The sequence below is a fragment of the Sapajus apella genome, unplaced genomic scaffold (genome assembly GCF_009761245.1).
Source record: "Sapajus apella isolate SASKATOON/1434 unplaced genomic scaffold, GSC_monkey_1.0 scaffold23, whole genome shotgun sequence".
NCBI lineage: Eukaryota > Metazoa > Chordata > Mammalia > Primates > Cebidae > Sapajus > Sapajus apella.
In genome coordinates, this window is record NW_022436963.1 from 26,618,354 (window position 1) to 26,632,818 (window position 14,465).

A 14,465-nucleotide genomic window follows, 5' to 3' on the forward strand; every position below is an offset into this window, starting at 1 on the left:
CATGAAGTTCTCGTGCTGTTTTTCAGCTCCATCAGGTCACTTACGTTCTTCTCCATTCTGGTTATTCTAGTTAGCATTTCATCTAACCTTTTTTCAAGGTCCTTAGCTTCCTTGTATTAGGTTAGAACCTGCTCCTTTAACTCGGAGAAGTTTATTACCCACCTTCTGAAGCCTGCTTCTGTCAGTTCATCATACTCATTCTCCATCCAGTTTTGTTTGTCTGCTTGAGTTACGATCCCTTGTAGGAGAAGAGGCATTCTGGTTTTTGGTGATTTCACCCTTTTTGCACTGGTTTCTTCCCATCTTCGTGGATTTTTCTACCTTTGGTCTTTGAAGTTGGTGACTTTGGATGGGGTCTCTGAGTGGACATCCTTTCTGTTGATGTTGAAACTATTTGTCAGTTTTCCTTCTAACAGGCCTATCTGCTGGAGTTTGCTGGAGATCCACTCTTAGACCCTGCTTACCTGGAATCACCAGCAGGGGTTGCAGAATAGCAACAACTGCTGGCTGTTTCTTCCTCTGGTTACTTTATCTCAGAAGGGTACCCACCAGATGGCAGCCAGAGCTCTCCTGTATGAGGTGCCTGTCCAGTCAGGATACATGGGGATCAGGGAGCCACTTGAGGAGGCAGTCTGTCCCTTGTCAGAGTTTGAGCACATTGCTGGGAGATCCATTGCTCCCTTCACAACTGCTGGCAGGGACGTTTAAGTCGGCTGAAGCTGTACCCACAACTGCCCCTTTTCCCAAGTGCTCTGTCTCAGGAAGTTGGGGGGCTTTAATTATAAGTGTCTGACAGGCTGCTGCTTTTTTTCAGAGATGCCCTGGCCAGCGAGGAGGGAGTCTAGTGACACAGTCTGTCTTCAGTTGGCCTTGCTGAGCTGAGCTGCCATGGGCTCTGCCCAGTTGCTGTGTAAACTTCCTGGTGATTGTTTACATAGGCAAGGTTAAAACTGCCTACCTGAGCATCAGCAATGGTGGACGTACCTCCCTGCACCGGGCTCGAATGTCCCAGATCGAGCTCAGACTGCTGTGCTGGCTGTGAGAATTTTAAGCCAGTGTATGTTAGTTTGCTGGTCTTTATGGGGATGGGACCCACCAAGCCAAATCATTTGGCTCCCTGGCTTCAGCCCCCTTTTGCAGGTGAATTAGCAGTTGTCTCGCTGGCATTCCAGGTGCCACTGGAGCATGAAGAAAAGAAAAAGAGAAAAAAAACCAAAACTGCTGTAGCTAGCTCGGTTTCGTCCCAAACAGCCATCCAGTTTGTGCTGGAAACCTGAGGCGCTGGTGTTGTAGGCACCAGAGGGAATCTCCTGGTCTGTAGCTTGTGAAGACCGTGGGAAAGGTGCGGTATCTAAGTCAGAGTGCCAGAGTGCCGGGAAAAGTTCCCAATGGCTTCGCTTGCCTAGGAGAGGAAGTTCTCAGGACCTTTGCTTCCCAGTTGAGGCGACACCCCACCCTGCTTTGGCTAGCCCTTCTTGGGCTGCACCCAATGTGTAATCAGTCCCAGTGAGATGAACTAGGTACCTCAGGTAGAAATGCAGAGATCATCTGCCTTCTGTGTCACTCTCGCTGAGAGCTGCACACTGGAGCTGTTCCTATTTGTCCATCTTCCCAGAAATCCAACACTTTTAATTAAAAGAGCAAGTGGTCCTTTCCAGAGTTTTCCTAAATCATGCCACAAGCAACCTGTCAGATAGGTCCCATGCAGGCAATCTAGGGATTGTGGAAATCCAATCCCTAGATTGGCTGCATCATTGAAAATGCTCATGATAAGTAAATCAGTGATTGGGGAATTTAAGACCTTATGGGGGAAAATAGAGAAGCCTTGAATTGGTGTGGGTATGGGGAGGTCAATCTGGTTAGGAGTTGGGCTTGGATTTTGTTGTTGCTTTCATTACCTTCACTGTACTACAGGCTTCAAATCCTTCTAGGAGAGGGTTGCAAGACCTTTTTCTGAGGGTGGGGCTGGGGTGCCAGAGTGTATTTCCCAGCATCTGTGCTTCCCCCTCAGCTTTCAGCTTTCTCTGCCAGTGTACCCCACAAATGGCATCTATCTCCAAGCTCTTGCCTCCCCTAGTGGCAGCCTGCTGTCTCTTGTTTCTCAGCACTGGCCTGGTTGGCAGGGCAGATTCCCTATTTTTGTGGGCCTGCCTTAGGCCGAGGCTGGACCTGTGCACCTAGGCTTTGGACAAGGGGCTTTCTCAGTGTTCCTGCCCTCCATCCATGTGATAGCCAAACTCTGCCTTCTACTTGTGGTGAGTCCTGGGCCAGTGTTTCCTGTCTGTGTTCTGATGGTAGGAGACCTCTCTCTGTCCTTCAGCCGTGCCTCCATCTTTCATGTGAGGCCTGTGGAAAAGTGTTAGCTTAGGAGTGTGAACTGTCCTTGGGTCTGAAGTCTCAGGCAGTTCCAGACTGATAGCTTGTGCACCTTTGGCCTTTACCAGTACATGAAGATTATAGCTGGTACCTTCTTAACAGCTGGTGTGATGGCAGTCTATTCTCTCTGGGCCCTGCCACAGCTGAGACTGTTCTTGTGTCCCTTTTCTCCTTGGAGGGGCTGGTTCCTCTTTTGAAATCAGATTACTTGGTTAACTTTTGACTTCAGCTCTATGCTGGACTCAAGAAAAGGAACGATTTTGTGGCTTATCTATCTGGCTTTTTCTTGTTATGACGGGAACAGTGTTTTCTGTAGCTTTCTATATCCTAAGCATCAGAGTAACTCTCCCAAGGACAGGCTTAAAGAAGATTTTTCTCCTCCTCTGAACTCCCAAGATCTTTATTAGTACCAAGTAGGCACTTGTACTTTTTAACCTATATTTGTCTATCTTATTTTCCCTATTAAATGTAAGCTATATGAGGTCTCATGTTAATAGCCGTTCTACCCTCAACAGTGCCTGGAACAGTCTTACATGTAGTACAAGTACTCAGTCAGTTGTGTTGGTGGGTAAAAGGGCTTCCCCAAGAAGTGGATGGGAAAGTCCTGAAGAGGTGAATGGTTAGGAAAATGAGGTTATTGTTCTAAGTGGAGGGAGATAATAGTTGTAGCTTTCTCTCTTTTTGAATCTTTCTCTGTATGTGAGCATTTGGTATAATATCCATGTCCAGATTAGAAATCTTAATTGAATTTATAAAACATCAACAGCCAATGTCAAAGAAGACACTGCAGGAGACTGCTTTTCGGAATGCAGCTGAACCTATTGAATACACATCTCCAGACAAGTTTTGACTTGAGCCAAATACATTCTTGTGAAGCAAATTCTGCTTTTCCTATAAATATCATTAGAGAAATGCTTCCCAAAGAAAAATTCGCAGCAAGCAGATGTGAAAACTCTTGATGAGTAACGACTAAGGTAGTTAGGTGTGTGTGTGTGTGACACACATAAAATATCATAGCAGTTCTCCACCTCTAGGACTTTGTGTATGTCATTAGCTGTTGTGACCTTCCAACCCATGAGAATTTTCCTCATGCCTGAGGATTCACTTAAGCCCACACTTTCAGAACTAGAGATCTCTTTATTTTCCTCTTGGCTGGGTCAATCTGACTTTGGCTGCATGATCACACATCACTACTGGGTGCTACCATTTTTAGGTTAGAATATGTGACTTTCCTAATGTAAAAAAAAAAATCAGGTAGTCCTGTAGCTGATCATTAAGTTAAACTTTATATACAACTTTTCATAAACTGAGAAATATCTTTATTAATATGCAGCATCTGTGTCATTACTAAGTTACTATAACAACAAAGATGAAATATTGCCCAAGTTAGTCTCCCCCTGCCCCAACCTCTCCTCCCAGTTTTGTGTGAGCGTTCAATTGGGAGCTTTTTCCATGGTGATTTTCAGCTTCCTTACTTCTAGGCACATCTCTCCTCCTAATACTGACCCGCTTTGGATGATATCTGATTATTAGTTTTCCCACTGTGCTGTTTAGAGTCACGTATTTCCAAGTAAATGAACTGAGGGTCATGTAGTAGGTAAGGGCAGGATGTTTTATTACCCACACTAAATTACAGATGTTGGAAAACAAAGCTGAAAACTCTTGTGTATTTGTGTCTATATTGACATCTGAATGCTCAACCAATTATTGCTTTTTTTGGGGGGTGGGGGAGGGAGGTTAGAGATGGAGTCTCACTGTTGCCCAGGCTGGTCTTGAACTCCGGGGCTCAAGCAGTCCTCCCACTTCAGCCTTCTAAAGTGCTGGAACTATAGGCATGAGCCACCACACCCCTATTACTGCCTTCTTTAAAAATCTTTTTCAGGGGCATAGATGTTAATTAACCCATCTGGTTGTTGTGTTTTGGTAGAGAAGCTGTCAGAGGGAATGACATCAAAAAGGAAACAAGAATGTTTAATAGAACCAGGAAAAAAGCATCTGTACAATCTAAAGTACCTACGGATGGAATAATCTACAGACAAGGCCAATGTAACCGGAACAGGATATTGTAATAAAACCATCCAGTTACCATCAATTTATATCGAGGTAGGTGCTGAGCAAACTGAAGCAGTTTGTGATCCTTCTTCCAAACTAGCCACCCCTGAGACTACTACCCCATCCTTGTCACCACCTCCAACAGCTGTCTCACCAGAGTTTGCCTATGTCCCAGCTCAGTTTGCTGCTCAGATATTAGGTCAAGTTTCATCTATTCATTCTGATCAATCTGATGTTTTAATGGTGGATGTGGCAACCAGAATGCCTATTGTTATCAAGGAGGTACTGACCTCAGAGGCTGCTGAAGATGTCATGGTGGCTGCTCCTTTTGCATGTTCTGGAAAGGTGCTAAAAGTGCAGGTTGTGGGCCAAAAGTCTGTCCATGTAGATTTGGGTTATACCTAAAGAAAATGAGGCTGAGCCATCAACAGCTTCCTCAGTCTCTTTGCAGGATGAACAAGAACCTCCTGCTTATGATCAAGCTCCTGCAGTCCCTTTGCAGCCTGATAACTGGGGGTTATGTCAACTGTTTGTATATCATCTGTCTATAACAATGTGCCTGTGACTGAAGGAGTTATGAGTTACTTATATTGAGCAACTGCCAGAACAAATAGTTAACCTTTTTACTGATCAAGTTGTTTGTCTTAAAATGAGCAGTCACCACCAGTTAGTCCCAATCTGTAGAGTCTGTAAAACTTGCACAGTTGGAGGAGAATGCAAAATATTCCTAGTATAGGTGAAGGCAGAAGGAACAGCTCTGCTCTCTGACACATCTGCGAAAGGTCAGCCTGAGGCACCTACACAACCCCGGGATGCAGAGGGCACTATCAACATAGGCTCTGAGAAACCTCTGCACCTTGAAGTGGAGATCGCTTCAATAGTCTCTGACAATCCTGGGCAGGTGGAGTCTGGGGAAAACTCTGCACGCAAGGACATGGAAGGCAAAGCTGTGCTCTCTGGGGAAGCTGCAGAAGCAGTATACTCCGGTACATCTGTAAAGTCATCTAGTGGCCCCTTCCCCCTGCACCAGAAATCGAACCAGAAGGGGAAGCAACAGCTGAATAAGGTTTGATGAAGCCAGGTAAGACAATCGGATATTCCCATTACAAATTGCATTTCATGTGACATCTGTATTTCAGGTAGCCATCTATGTAGGCTCCCTGCAGACTGGTCCGTCTTTATTTTCAATGTTTTTTAAATGCCAATGCTATTTAAAGGCTTTGTTGTATTTGAGATTCTACTACAATGAGAGGAATTATTTTAAAGTGATGTCCCCAAAGCCTGGCCTCAAAGTTTGGTCATCTAGCACTTTAGTGTTATTCTTTTGGACATATCATATAATCAACAACATTATAGCCTGTTGTCAGGTACAAAATATATTCATGTAATCTGAATATGCTGATTGCAAAACTCTAATTAAGGGGTGTTGGTTTGAAATTTTCCTCTTGTGAATCTAAAGTTAAACTACAGCAGTGCATTTACATAGGCTATGACATTTTAAAAAGTGAAAAAATGGTAGTGTGACCGCTTTTGCACTGAGTCAGGAGAGCTCTGTAACCAGGTTTGGGGTGCTGGGCCATGTGTTTGTTTTCTGCCCATTCCTTTTGCAGAAATTCTCTCAACCCTGACTCTTAACCAAGCTAGAATGATTCAAAAAGTGTTAGCAAAGCAGGTGTTCAGAAAAGATCACATTTTGTCTGGCAGTGTGACAGAGATTCTGCACAGCAGGAAAGGCAGAGGACAGCTCTGGGAGTGGAGCGTGTGAGACTGGTGCAACTTACCATTATGCACGCCAGGTAACTGGTTATGGCCCTGGCGGCTTTGGTACCACTAGGACTTCTTTCTTTGAAAGGACATTTTAAATACTTCAGAATAGTATCAAGTGGCAAAATTAGTATATTTGAAATTTTAAAAGAAACCACACTTTTGGGGAACTTTATAAAACCTTTATTTAGCATCACGTAGATTATATCATTTGTTAACTTCAAGACAGCAATTAAAATCATGTACTGGCAGCTACCTAAGGCCCCTGGGAGCAATATGTCTGTCTGGGGTTTGGGTGGATAAATACTATAAAATTAATGTACCCCAATTAAAGGGGTAAAGCTACTGTACAAGTCTCCACACATATTTTAAGTACACAGGTGCCTTGCAAACTTGAAATGCAGAAGATATCCTTTTATATAATTTGGTGCTTACATAAATGAGCGCAACTTAATTTCTCTCGTGGTATTTGCCACTGGAAGTGGAAGCATTGAACAAGGTTTGTCATTATGCAATGGTCGTTAAAATCTATTTCTAGGGCATTTTTGTGACTTGCTAGATTTTATACATATTTTCAGTTCAAATGTAAACAAACATTTTCATGATACTGACTGCAGAAAAGTAAATTCAGAACACTAAGTAAACGAAATACTTTACTAGTTTAATTCTCTAGAATTTTCAAATCAGAAAAACCTATTCTGAATATTCAGGCTTTTTTCTTGTTGGCAGTTGGAAGAGGTAAAATTGGGAAGATTAGTGTGAATGAAAGCCATCTTATCAATGGAGTCTTCACAAAAACCTGTACATTAGACTTCTACATTTGAGCACATAAACATTGTATAGGAGGAGAGTTCTAAATATGTCAAAGGTTACAGCTAAAACATTCAAGCATGACACCATAAAAATATTCCCCAGCAGTTTTACCTCTATATAAAATAGTATTCCAAATAAGTACATTTTGTAGCAATTTTTTTTCCTAAGAGTTTCATTACCAGTATCAGCTTACACCCTACTTTTTGTTGGGTGAAATGCGGTGATCTCATGAGTGTTTTTTCTTTTTTTAAATATAACTAGAGGCTGGGTACAGTGGTTTATGCCTGTAATCCCAGCACTGAATGTCAGAGGGTGAGGCAGGTGGATCACGAGGTCAGGATATCGAGACCACTCTGGCCAACATGGTGAAACCCCATCTCTACTAAAACTACAAAAAGTAGCTGGGCATGGCAGCACATGCCTGTAGTCCCAGCTACGTGGGAGGCTGAAGCAGGAGAATTGCTTTAACCCAGGAGGTGGAGGTTGTAGTGAGCAGAGATTGCACCACTGCACTCCAGCCTGGGCGACAGAGCAAAACTCCGTCTCAAAACAAAGTAGAAACCAAGGGAAAAAATTTAAAAACATAGGTTTAAGACTTGCTTAGAGATTAGCCAAACACCCTGACCTGTATGCACTTTACTAAATGGCAGACAAATTGAAGTACTTTCTGTCCCAGTAGCTGCCAGAGTAAATCCAATCCTGTGCTCCATTGCAGGGATTAGGACCTTGATGGAACCACCTGTTAAAAAGGACAAGACAAAATCACACGCTGTTTGTTCACTAGCTTGCAGTATTTTTCTATTGCATCAATTGATTCTGTGAGTGAGATTTCCAAAGAGATGCTGAAGTGTGCTGTTTTTTTGCTTAGGGAACAGGTCTGTAGAATAATATTCCAAAAGGGGTGAAAGGATACGGATTTCCCATCAGCATCTAGCAAGCTCCTAGACAGAAGCAGGGTCTTATAATAGTATCCTCTAGCCAGGCTCTTGTTTTCCACAACAAGGCATTCTTTTAAATAGTAAGGAATAAATTAGGATAAGGAAATTAACATTTACAGCATACCTACAGCAGTATGTAAGGGATCTGGTTCAGAGTAAATGCCCCTCAAACTCTTAAAGCTCCATTTTACACATGAGAAGCTGAATGTCTAAGCAGTTAAATAACTTGCCCAACCTAGTAACTGACGGCAAATTTTAGGTTTAATGTTTAAGACCGTGATTTTTCTAATATACCATGATACACATAATCCAAAAGACATGAATAGACATTTCTCAAAATAAGACATAGAAATAGCCAACAGGATATGAGAAAATCTCAACACCAGTAATTATGAGGGAAATATGAATAAAAACCACAAGATACCATCCTGTACCAGTTAGAATGGCTATTATTAAAAAGAAAAAATAATATGCTGGCAAGGATGCAGAAAAAAGCAAGCTCATATACTGGTGGTGAGAATAAATTACAACAGCCATTATGGAAGACAGTATGGAGATTTCTTAAAAAACTTAACTACCAGACAATCTGGCACTCCCACTACTGAGTATCCAAAGGAAAGGAAGTCAGTGTATCAAAGGGATACCTGCATCCCCATGTTTATGACAGCATGATTCACAATAACAAAGACATGGAATCAACCTGTGTCCATCAATGGATGAAAGTCAGTGGAAGTAAGTTTTTTTCCAGGCCTGGAATAACTGCAGGGTTTGTGTTAGATAGGCCCTTACTCTGGGGTCACAGTGTCTGGCATCCCTACCTCGTCAGCATACAGTAGCCTGCCTAAGGGCTCAACCATGTACCTTGTCTTCCAGTCCTCTTCTGACTTGGACCTGTTTTTGCAGGCTGCTCTTTGTTTTTCCTCCACTATGTTGATCTAAAATAAGAACATCAATACAAACCATTAACACTATGCAGAGGATGCCAGGCACAGTATTAAGCACAATAACTTCGCAAGACAACCATCTACATGTATCAGCATCATCTCCCTTTTGTCAGAACACAAATACCAGAGTCAAATATCAAGCAAAAATTATAACAGATACCCGGTCTAGTAAGAGGCCGAGCTGGTATTGCAGATGCGGCATCTCTTTGACAGCCTATGCTCTCAACAACCTTGCCTTTACCAAAAACAACCTACTTATTCTTAAGGCCAAAACAACTGTGTTAAAATCCTTCAGTGAAAAATTGGTTTAAGAACTAAATAAATATGAAATTGTTCTAAATTCTTAGACCTCCTAGCACTCTTTCAGATTCCATTCTTAAGAAATTTAAACAGTTTTTTAAAACACTGTTGCTCTGTCTCACTTTTTGTCCACTGTGGCACTATGACATGTTGGCTGTGATGACATCATAAGAGGAGAGGATGTTGAGCTACATCCCTGGCTTGCAGATGCCAGTAGTCTCTCCCAAGAAGTGACAACCAAAGTCTTCAGACTTTGCTACATGTCTCTTTGTTGGGGGAAATGCCCCCCTTTTGAGAACCACTTAGTTGGAAGAAATTTAACACTGTACGATCAAAATGGGCTGGGTGCAGTGGCTTATGCCTGTAATCCCACCATTTTCGGAGGCTGAGATGGGTGGATCACCTGAGGTCAGTAGGTCCAAGACCAGCCTGGCCAACCTGGTGAAACCCCATTTCTGCTAAGAATACAAAAATTACTCGGGAGGTGGTGGCTGGTACCTGTAGTCCCCGTTAGGAGGCTGAGGTACGAGAATAGCTTGAACCCAGGAGGCAAAGGTTGCAGTGAGCTGTGATTGTGCCACTGCAACCTCTGCCAGCCTGGGAGACAGAGTGAGACTCTGTATCAAAAAAGAATGTTCTAACTGATACCTCATTTATCCTGATGTGATTATTACATATTGTATACCTCTATCAAAAATATCCCACATACTCCTTAAGTATATGCACCTACTTAAACCCATACACAAAAACATTTAAGTTATAATTAATCAAGGGGAGGCCACACTGAGGATGACAAGGTGCTAGGTAAGTTCTGAAATAGACAGTGACATAATTAAAATATGCCTCTGGCCATCTCCAGTATATTAAATTCTCAGGGGAATATTATTGCAACAATATGAGCTAATAATGTCTGCTCAGATTTTTAAAGTTACTGAATTTGAATGTTAATTCAAACTTAATCTCTAAGACTAAAAATGCTGGTACCCCATTGATTCTAACAATCACCAGTAATAACAAAGCATCCTTCCCCAACAAATGAGTCTTAACTGGTAGCTTTGGTGGATGTTAGTTACCTATCTCTCCATTTTCCGTGGCTCCGATGTCAGGCCATAACCTGCAGTCTGTCTTGGGAATCACTCTCCCTGTCTTTGTCTACTTCATTCAAAACCATTGCAAAACGAGTAAAATTATACATCTGAAAAGCAGCAAAAGGCATAATGCAAAATGGAAAGCCCCATAAGTAGAAGAGGGCTGATTTGACAATGACCCCCTCCTTTTTGTGGTAACAGTGGTCAGTCTTTCTCAGTTCATACATATCTAAATATTTTCACCAAAATCTGCACCCTCTGTGGGTATCTGTCTCAAAAAAAATCTCAAAGCAAGCTTTGCAGAATAAGTATCCTCTATCATGATCCACTTTAATCAGAACTCTAAGCAAAAACCAACATTCTTTTATATTCATTAACTCTTTCCTTGCTGGGTCTGGAGGACTGGTCCTGACTAGGTTGCACCAGCTTATATTTAACAAGGACCAATTTTATGGCTGGTTATTTAAGAAGCCCCACTGAACTCCTACACAACACATCCTCCCAGCTAGATGCCAGAGGGATGGAGAGCATGATGCACTCATAATGCCCTGAGCTCACGCAAGAAGGAAGCACCTGGGAACCAGTGGGGACTCAGAATGCCAACCTGCCTGTCTCCATGCTGCCTGGGCTGGCCCTGCACATGCCAGGAAAGACCATCACAATGCCTAACACAGACAGTGAGCCCACAGGCAGCAAGCCCCATCTCACCTGGGCAGAATTTTGAGGCGATGGGGCTATCTGCCACAGTGAAGAGGGAGAAGAAAATAACATAATTAAAGAAAAATTGCCGGAAAGAGAAGCAGAAATTTTCTTTTATAAGCAACCTTCCCTGAGTCCTTCCCCCTCCCATAGAATTGCATCCTGCTTTGCAAGTTTTTTAAGTTTACAAATTCTTGTATTCTAGTTCCCTAGAGCTGATAACTAAGTTTCTGTAATATCGTGAAGGTCATTAAGAATGCCCAAGCAGGCTGTACTCCCACCTTCTCAGCATTGTAACAGAAGGCAATAGATAAGGCCCATGCTAGAATCCTTGAGCTCTACAGATAGCAAACATCTGGGTTGCATAGCAACAGTCATATATATGTAAGCCCAAGTTAGGTGCCTCATGTTGCTTGATAAATGGCCTTTGTTTTACATTTGCAAACACGTTTGAGTGCCACTATGTACTTCAAGTATAAAAAGTCAAGCCCTGTCTTTGTTAAGATCTCAGCCCTTTTGGATCCAAATCCAAGCTGGGCCAGTGTACACCTAAAATAAACTCCTTCTGCAACCTCAATGGTCTCTCCAGTCTCTAAAATTCTGCAACACTTCTGGGACTCATCCAGGATCGAAGACAATAGGCTTGCTGTCTCCTTTGCCTTTGCAGGGCCAGGGCCCCGGGCCAAGGGATACCTGAGACCCCAGGCACCACCAGGAGGCCTCTCCCAAGAAGAAGATTGGCTCTCTTGAGCCCTGGTGCCCTCCCCCAGACAGCACAATGGAATTGGGAAAAGGCTACAGGACAACTCCAGGATCAGAGCGCTTCAAGAACCACAGTAAGACATTTGAGGCTTGAAGAAGGGGAAGGAAAAAGGGAATGGAAGTCCACAGCTCCAGTCACCTTCTGGGGATGTAACTAACCTGACCTAGCAGTGCTAGGGGAAGCAAGAGTGGCTAGCTGATTCAAGTGAAACTCACCTAACTAGAACCTGATCAGTTCCAAGGAAGTGATTACTAATCCAAACCAGTAGGGCTAGGGAAAGCGAGAGTGACTCGCCAATTCAAAGGAAAATCACATACCCATCAACACTGGAAGCAAGAGTGGCTTGCTAGGCCAACTTAGTAAGGAAGCCAAGTAGCAGGAGTGGAAAACTGGGAAGGGGGGGTGTTTGGGTGTTTGAAAGTAAAAGAAAGAGACGGCTCCAGGAGGAGCCAAAATGGGGAGTGACGTGTGAGAGCTGCAAGTCCCTTAGTGTGGCCTGTACGCTCCAAGTGAGTGGGGCCAGCTGCAGTCAGGGGCAATCCTGCGTATGGCTAACAGGAGCTGCCCTACAACTGCAGCAGTTGTAGGGGAATAAGGTACTCTCCTAGCTAGAACGGCATCTGAAATACCCCCTCCTACTCAAATCAGGGTGATGGCTTAACTCGTCTGAAGTAAAAGGTGTCAAAACCTACACCATTGGAATTCATGTTAAGGAACTTTAAGAAGGGTTTTGGAGGAGATTATGGTGTCAAACTGACTTCTCAGAGGTTAAGAACTCTGTATAAACAAGACTGGCCTTCTTTCAGTGTCACGTGGCCCGCTAAAGGGACAATAGCTTGTGAGGTGGCTGGCTGTGTGTATAGAGTAGTAACTGGGATCAGAGAACAACCTAGACCTCCTGATCAATACCAATACATTAACTCCTGGCTAAATGTGGTCCAATTAAATCCCAAGTGGCTGCAGCCCTGCCAGGCAGTATACTATAAAACTTTAGTTGCTGGAGCAGAGCCAAAGGTAGCAAAGGGAAACCACAGTGCTCCTCACCCACAGAGTAGGGGAGGGAGTGCTGATAAAACAAAAACCCATCCTACAGGCCCCTCCAGAGGAGAGAGAATGCCCACCCACCTATGTGTCAATACATCCATCCTTGGCTAACCTAAGGCAAGGTGATAGGGGAAGCACCTGGAGAATCAGATTCAGACAGAAGTGACATTCCAATGTCATCCCTTAGCAAGGAATGAAAAGGCATGTCCATGGAAGTCAGGGAAAAGGAAAGGGACAATTCCCCTAGTCAGCTCCAGTTTGGCTGCACCCAAGCTTTACAAGCGTCTCTCCTGGAGACTAGGTCCCAAATTTACCATGACATTGAGGGCCAAGTCAGATGGGGAGAAAGGCTCTTTACTCACGAGCCCTTCTCCACCACTGACCTCCTAAATTGGAAACAACATACTCCCTCTTACATGGAGAAATCCCCAAGTCATCACAGATTTAATACAATCCATTTTCTTAACCCACAACCCCACATGGGCAGACTACCAGGAGCTCCTGTTAACACTGCTTAATACAGAGAAGTGGCATAGAGTAATCCAGGCAACTCTCCAGTATCTGGAGAGAAATGCCCCAGCAGGTACAGTTGATGTCTGCCAATATGCGGAGGAACACTATCCATTGATCCCTAATGGGACCCCAATGAGGCAGAGGGGTAACAATCCCTGTAAGCATTTCGGGAGCCACTTCTAAATGGAATCAAGGCAGAAGGGAAGAAGGCCCTGAATATGGGGAAAATTTAAGAGGTCCGTCAGAAGGCAGATAAGAGCCCCAATGAGTGTTATGAGAGGCTGTGTGAGGCATATCAACTCTACATCCCATTGGACCCATAAGTGGCAGGAAATCATTATATGGTGAACACAGCCTTTGTTAGTCAGGCACAGAGTGGTATCAGCAGGAAACTCCAAAAGCTAGAAGGGTCTAAAGGCATGAATGCCACTCAGCTCACACAGGCGGCCCACAAAGTGTTCATTAACTGTGAGGAGGCGGCCAAATGGGAGCCCAAAAGAGAAGCGGATCAGAAGCTTGAAAGGAAAGCAGATATGCTGGCCACAGCTCTCACAGAAAGCGGGGCAAATGCAGCAAGAAGACATGGGCGAAGTCACGAGTGAGGGAGAGGTTAAACCCAAAAGAACTTTGAAAACTGACCTAGACTAGAGAGAAACCAGTGTGCGATATGAAAAAAAAAAAAAAAAAAAAAGGCACTGGAAAAATAAATTCCCAGAAAGGGATACAGTTAACAATGATCAAAGTCAAAGAAGGGCTCAAAAGCTGATCTAACTGGCCTGGCAGGGGCCCAATACTATGAGAACTAAGACAAACTGGGCTCCATTTCTCTAGGCCCCCAGGAGCCTGTAGTCAAGATAGAAGTAAGGAGCCAAGAAATAAATTTTATGGTAGACATAGGTGAACACTCATCAACACGTTTGCTACTCTAATTAGAGCCACAGAAGTGGCAAAGAAAAGTGCCTTTTGCTGGTCAAAGAGGTGTGTTATAGGAGGACGGAAAGTCTGGCATAAATTCTTATGCCTCCCAAATTGTCCAGTTCCCCTGCTAGGGAGAGAGCTACTCCAAAAGCAGCAGGCTCAAATTTCCTTCAGACCAGAAGGGAATGCAACTTCAGATCTCACCTGGCCAGCAGCAATGATACTAGCTCTAACTGTGTCACAGGCTGAGGAG

General features: G+C 43.6%; 1 long non-coding RNA gene and 1 pseudogene across 2 annotated transcripts; one reads left to right on the forward strand and one right to left on the reverse strand.

The window, feature by feature from the left end:
- Positions 1–9,233, forward strand: part of LOC116559534 — a 41,216-nt pseudogene extending 31,983 nt beyond the window's left edge.
- LOC116559535 lies at positions 7,591–8,885 on the reverse strand. 2 transcript variants are annotated; one of them, XR_004272502.1, is made up of 2 exons: positions 8,805–8,885; positions 7,591–7,744 (listed from the first exon to the last, which is right to left on the reverse strand). It is a non-coding gene; the product is annotated as an uncharacterized LOC116559535 (long non-coding RNA). The 2 variants fall into 2 exon arrangements; XR_004272501.1 differs by having other exon boundaries at positions 8,762–8,880.
- Positions 9,234–14,465: the final 5,232 nt, after the last annotated feature.